General features: G+C 34.0%; 1 pseudogene; it reads left to right on the plus strand.

Moving 5' to 3' along the window:
- Positions 1 to 710: 710 nt before the first annotated feature.
- Positions 711 to 3,123, plus strand: LOC148769107 (uncharacterized; annotated as a pseudogene).
- The last annotated feature ends 4,521 nt before the right edge of the window (positions 3,124 to 7,644 follow it).

A 7,644-nucleotide genomic window follows, 5' to 3' on the forward strand; every position in this document is an offset into this window, starting at 1 on the left:
CTTTTGAACTTATCAAGTTATCTTGTGGCGTTCAAACAATCAGACTTATCATCAAGATTCTTGAATCTATCTTGAACTCTTGGTGTGGCGTCTTCGTATCCATTGTAATCTTGGTTCGTGATTTACTAATCATTCGGTCAAGGTTCGACAAACTTGTTTCTTTGGGGGGTCTTGGGGTTCCAAAACCATATATTGTTATTGGGTTTCGTCACATGTTATTGGGTTTCGTCACATGTTGGCGTAGTTCATATCAGTTGATATCAGAGCCTTGGTTTCAAAGGCAAGTTTCAATTTAGCTTGTAATTTCGTATTTTTTGCTCAAAGAAAGCAACAAAAGAAAAACAAAAAAAAAGGAAAAAATAAAAACAAAAAAAAAAAAAAAACAAAAAAAAAAAAGGAAAGATCAAAATATCTGCGTAATCTTCAATATGGTATCTTTATTCTTGTTCTCCTAGATGTCCATATTCTTTAGCATTTATCTCTATAGAGGTTACTTGCATTTCTTAGGACTCTAATTCTTGATTCTTGTGATTTGTTTGATTGATTCTCACTTTGAATTGCTATTTGATTCTTGATTGTTTTTTAGTTCAATTAAGAGTGAAAAGAAGATACAACGAGCGGAAAAGGCAGAGTGGTGAGAATATATGAGGGTAAAAGCCGAATGAGTGTTAAACACGAGTGTGAGTGACATCCTATTGAGGGAAACACGTGAGGGAGTGTTTGTGAGGTTTTTAATAACATCTTGCAGATCTCGTAACATGTCACAAAACGGAGGAGATAATTCAACTGAAGAGGGGCAACAACCAGGCATTTCAAAGTTTCAAATGCAAGCATTGGTGAGCGAGATGAGGCGGGTGATGAGAATGGAGTTGGAGCAAATTCATGAAAGGATAGACAAATTGGAGGAGGAGACAACAAAGAGGCAGCACCCACCTAGGCGAGTGCAACCAAGGGCACAATGGGGTGATGCTGAAGATGAAGATGAATTAGAAGAACTCGGTGAACGTCCAATGAATGGAGGAAGGTTTGAACGTGGGTATAGAGGTGCTAACAATGGAAGAAGGCCTAGGCAAGATGACGATTTGGGAAGTATCAAGGTGACGGTTCCGCCATTTCAAGGCAGAAATGACCCGGAGGCTTATCTAGAATGGGAGAAGAAGATAGAAATAGTCTTCGAATGTCATAACTACTCCGAAAACAAAAAGGTAAAGCTTGCTGCAATTGAATTCACTGATTATGCTATTATTTGGTGGGATCAATTGTTGAAGGAAAGGAGGAGAAATTACGAGCAACCTGTTGAAACATGGGATGAGATGAAGGCCATCATGAGGAAACGTTTCATTCCAAACTACTACCATAGAGAGTTGTTCAACAAGTTACAATGCCTAACTCAAGGATCGAGGAACGTCGATGAGTATCACAAAGAGATGGAAGTTGCTATGATCCGAGCAAGTGTACAAGAAGATAGGGAAGCTACCATGGCTAGATTCTTACAAGGCTTAAATCGTGAAATAGCAGATGTTGTGGAGATGCAACACTATGTGGAATTGACGGATATGGTGCACCAAGCTATCAAAGTCGAACAACAACTGAAGGGGAGGAATTTGGCTAGGAAGGGAACAGGTGCAATCACTTCAAATTCGTGGAAGGCAGCACCTAAACGGGATGAATGGCCATCAACCAAACCTAAATACGAACCTTCTAAGGATGCCAAACCAGCGACAACATTAAAACAAGGTAACACTGAACCCTCCACTTCTAAGAATCGAGATATGAAATGTTTCAAGTGCCATGGCAGGGGACACATAGCTAGTGAGTGTCCTAACAAAAAGGTTATGGTGATAAATGCCCAAGGGGAGATCGAATCGGAGGATGAAAAGGAAGACGAGGTAGATGAGCTGCCATCTGTTGGAGATACATACGAAGGGCAATATGCTGCAGAGGGTGAGTTATTAGTGGCAAGGCGAGCTCTTAGTGCACAAGGTAAAGAAGAAGAGAACAATCAACGAGAAAACTTATTTCATACTCGTTGTTTTGTAAATGGTAAGGTTTGCAGCGTTATTAATGATGGTGGGAGCTGCACTAATGTTGCAAGTACTGAATTAGTTGAGAAATTGGGTTTGCCTACTTTGAGCATGCTCGACCATACCGACTTCAGTGGCTAAACAATAGTGGAGAAATCAAGGTGACAAAGCAAGTGTTAGTGGCATTCTCCATTGCCAAGTATGAGGATGAAATGTTGTGCGATGTGGTGCCTATGCAAGCATGCCATCTTCTATTGGGGAGACCATGGCAGTATGACCGTCGAGCAACACATGACGGGTACACCAATAGGTACTCTTTTATCATTAAAAAGCAACCCATGACACTTGTACCGTTAAGTACCAAGCAAGTTCTTGAAGATCAACTCAAGATACAAAAAAAGAGTGAGAAGTGTAAAGGAAAACAGAGAGATGGTGAGATTGAGAGAAAAGAAAAGGAGAGAAGAGAGGAGAGAAGTGTAAAAACAAAAGAGAGTGGTAAAAAAAATGAGAGCCCGTGAGGGGAAAAATACAACTTCATTGCAAAAAAAAGTGAGATCAAGAGAGCTTTGTTATCGCAACATCCCCTTATAGTACTTATGTACAAGGAGGCCCTTTTGAGTACTAACGAACTTGTCAGATCATTGCCGAAAGGAAGAGAGACATGATGGAGAGGCACGAGATAGAGAGGGAGAGAAGTGAGATCAGATTAGATATAGGGGGAGAAAGAGAAGTGAGATTGGAGAGAGAGGGAGACTGGTAGATGGGATTTACTTTCTTTTTAATTAAGGGTGTGTTTATGTCAATGTACTAATTATTTTATTTTATTTATATTATTTTTTTGTCAAAGGACCTAGACCTATAGTCATTCATCTAACAGTTATGATCTCCACCTATATAAAGTCCAGAATAAAGGGTGTCTAACCAAATTCCCCATTAAAAAATTCAAAACATGCAATATATTGAAACTAATATAATATTATAGAATTAGAATATAGGTTAAAGTAAAAGCAATAGTACGGCTAGCCTGAATAGGAGTCGTGCCATATGACACTGTCCTAAGAGAATGATTGTCTTCCTTCGTGCAGGTATTGATCGCTGATCATATTTCCAAGATAAAACCAATAGCCTCGCCGGTGAATGTCTATGAGCAACGATCATAGGAAGCTGGTAAAATGAACCTTATCTAAGTGCCCCAAGTATATATAGCAAAATATAGAATAGGATGCATGGTGTTTGTATGTGTATAGGTAGTGTTATATGCTATGCTATATATTCTTCTAGCAAATGAGCTAGTCACTCTATTTATGGGGTAGATGAGATCGTGAGGGGCAAAATGGTTTTAATGAGTGAATAATGGCTATTGAAGAGGACGTTACAAAATAATTAAAAAAAATAAATGGTTAGAGTTTTTAGAGTGCACCTACAATAGTCCTTTATCTTCTTCCCTTTGAAGGAGATCTTTTCCTTGAATAATAAGATTTAATATAGGAGATCGTTTCTAGTCAAAAGACGAACTCCTTCAGTTGCAGCCTCTAGGGCTTATTCGCAGAGAGTGAGCTTTTAAGTTGAGCCTTACCCTTTTTCGGAGATCTAACTCGGTCCACGAGAATATTTGGCCTATTTGTCAAATATTCCCCATCATCTACTCTCCATAGTCGCTAGCGAACCGAACCTAGTGTTTGTTAGAGACTAAAATGAAATATTGGTTGTCTTTTCAACTTCAACTTTCCATACTGATTGTCAATTAATGTCATTACATCTAGGGGGAAAAGGAAAACACACCATCATTTATGAGCCACTTATTTCAGGGCACGAATACTTAATATATGCAACAATATTTGTTCCCGCCGTCGAATGTGGTCAAGAGATCGCGGCCACGTATTTTGAATTTCAAAAAAATATTTTGTGCCTTTTGTTGTTATTTTGAGTGTGTGCGCGTGTGTTCGTATATGTGTGAGTTTTGTATCAATCTATAGTGAATTTTGAAAATTCTAGATTGGATCATAGTGGATCCGTACTTGAATTATAGTGGATTCATACCCTTGTCGGATCAACACATTAATTAGTTCATATAGTTTTGGGTTAATCTCAAAAAGCTCCATAACAAAGGCACTTAATTCAAAAAGGGATGTCCGACTTTTTTGTCTTGCAAATACTTGCACCTCATTCAAACTTATTTGCAAATACGTAAAATCCATATATATATATATATATATATATATATATATATATATATATATATATATATATATATATATATATATATATATATATACCAGAATTACCCCCAATTCATTGAAACCCATTTGAACTCCAATATCATAATTTACACCTCAATTTAGTCCAATTTCACCAATTAACCAATTTTGACCATAATTTCAATTTTCACACAATTTTCACCCGCCACCACCGGAGATCGCCGGTCAGCCGCCGTTGACCGCTGGCCTCCGGCGTTGACTTTTTTTTATTTGAATTTTTTTTTTCTGAAGTTTTTTTCCGGTCGGTCAATCGCTGTTAACTGCCGGGTCTCCGGCGTAGATTTTTGTTTTTCAATTTATTTTTATTTTTTTTCTTAAAGAATTTTTTTTAATTGAAATTACTGTCAATATGTCTGCAAAATTACTATCTCCAGTAGTAATTTAACTGTCTTGGGCAGTAATATTATTGTTCTAAAAAATAATATTCATAATATTACTGTCCTAAACAGTAATATTACTGTTTGAGACAGTAATTTAGCAGCCAAGACATAAATATTAATTAAAAAAAAATTCTAAGAAATTTCAAAATTTAAAAAAAAAGAAAAAAACAATTGAAAAAAAAAATTCGATTTCAAATTTTCAAATTTTTTTCCGGTAGGTCAATCGCCGTTGACCGGTGGTCTCCGGCATTGACTTTTCAAAAAAAAAAAATCTTTCGGATTTTTTCACCGGTTTTCGGGTCGGTCAACGCCGGTCTCCGGCGTTGACTTTTTCGATTTTCCTTTTTGTTTTTCTTTCTTTCTGTAACATTTTTTTGGTTTAAACAACAATATTACTGTGATTGACAGTAATATTAACTATATTACTGTTATACACAGTAAAATTAACTAAACTACAGTTCAACACACTAATATTGCGATATTAATCTCTAACACAGTAATATTAACACAACAAAATTCATTATTATTGTGTAATACACTAATATTACTATGTTGACCGTTTAAAAAATGTAAACATAATAAAAAAGCCAAAAAAATTAATATTACTGTGAGTGACAGTAATATTACTATAACAACAATAATATTACCGTCAACCACATTAATATTACAATAATATACAATAATATTATTATGTTACTCCGTGAATAACTCAATCAAACAAAAAAATCCAAACAAAATAATAATATTGATGTGGTTAACAACAATATTACTATAACAACAGTAATATTACCGTCAACCACAGTAATATTATTGTGTTTACAGTAATATCACAATAATTGACAGTAATATTATTACGTTACTCCGTGAATAACTCAAACAAAACAAAAAACCCAAAAAAATAATAATATTGATGTTGTTGACACTAATGTTATTGTGTTTACAGTTATTTTACTATCAACGACAGTAATATAATTACGTTGACTTGTCAACAAATCAAACAAAATAAAAAAAATAAAAAAAAATAAAAAATAATAATATTACGTTAATTTACTGTCAACGACACAACAATTACATAAATGTATTGTCAACGGCAATACAATTACGTTATTAACTGTCATTGACCGTATAATTACGGTAATTTACTGTCAGTGACAGCACAATTACGGTCAACTTTTAGCGGCGGACGTAAAAAAAAAAAAAAAAACAAAACAAAACAAATACTTAAAAAAAACACAAAAAAAAAGTGAACGCCGAAAACCGGCGAAAAAATCCGGAAAGAAAAAAAAAAAAAAAAAAAAAAAGTCAACGCCGAAAACCGGCGTAAAAATTCAGAAGAAAAAAAAATCTAAAAGTCAAAGCCGGAATCCAGCGGCAAAAAAAAAATTGAAAAAAAAAGTCAAAATTGGATTTTTGGGGTCAAAATTGGATTTTTGTGGACAAAATTGATTAAATTGGGGTTACAATTATGAATTTGGTACAAATGGTTGGGAGTAATATTTGCATATACATGAATGTTTCCTTTATTTATAATAAATTTTAAAGGAATGGACTTATTGGTGAAACACATATAGCCCCTAAACCTAGAATGATAAAGATATTTTGTTGGGACTTATGCACACAAAACCATTTTTCTAATCCCAATTATTACACATCACACCAATCTTGATGGTTCCATCAACTTCAATGAGGTATTTGCTCCCGTTTCAAGACTTGATACAATTCGCTTAATTATCTCTCTTGCGGAAATTTTCATGAAGCCACTTAGAGGTCCTGTTTTCTCGAAAAATGTTGAAGGTTTGGGAATCAAAAGCAAATTCAATTTACGGGAGGCAATGTTGGAATAAATTGAATGAATGTAAATTCAATATTGGAATTAGTGGCAATTCAATATTGGAAGAAATGTGCATTCATGTTGGAAAAAGTGAGCATTCATATTGGAATAATTGGAGGGTTGAATGTTAGAATAAAGGTGAATTTGAAGCACTATTGTCCAGATGTATAGACAATTGTCTTTTAATTTTCCTAAGTATTAAATTAGAATTAGAAGAGTTGTTAGTCTAAGAGTCATCTTGTAATTTATTAGTAGATTAATGTACTCCTCACTATAAATAGGGGTCTTTACAAATAAGCCCATCAATGTGTACTTATTCATAAAGAGATCCAGACAAAAAACTCATTTACCAATAAGTCCAAACATGGTCCAGATTTTTCTAGAGGACTAAAATAACACCTCATACTTTAATATGCTCCAATTTCATCCTTAACTTTATTTAACCTCAAATTGACCTCAAATTTCACAAATTATTCGATTTAAACCCAAAACTTTTTTTTTTCAAAAAAAAAAAATTTCCGCCGGATTCCGGCGTTGACTTTTCATTTTTTTTTCTTCTGGATTTTTTCGCTGGTTTCCGGCGTTGACTTTTTCGAGTTTTTTTTCTTCTTATTTTCTTTCTTTCTGTAACTTTTTTTTCGTTTAAACAACAATATTGTTGTGGTTGACAGTAATATTAACTATCTTACTGTTAAACACAGTAAAATTGACTAAACTACAGTTTAACACATAACTATGGCTATATTAATCTCTAACACAGTAATATTAACACAACAAAACTCATTATTATTGTGTAATAGATTAATATTACTATGTTGACCGTTCAACAAATGTAAACATAATAAAAATCCAAAAGAATTAATATTACTGTGAGTGACACTAATATTACTATAACAACAGTAATATTACCGTCAACCACAGTAATATTACAATAATAGACATTAATATTATTACGTTACTCCGTGGATAACTCAAACAAACAAAAAAATCCAAACAAAATAATAATATTGATGTGGTTGACAGCAATATTACTATAACAACAGTAATATTACCCTCAACCACAGTAATATTATTGTGTTTACAGTAATATTACAATAATAGACAGTAATATTATTACGTTACTCCGCGAATAACTCAAACAAAACAAAAAA

This window comes from Erythranthe guttata, chromosome 7, assembly GCF_056151865.1.
Source record: "Erythranthe guttata isolate IM_541 chromosome 7, IM_541, whole genome shotgun sequence".
Taxonomy (NCBI): domain Eukaryota; kingdom Viridiplantae; phylum Streptophyta; class Magnoliopsida; order Lamiales; family Phrymaceae; genus Erythranthe; species Erythranthe guttata.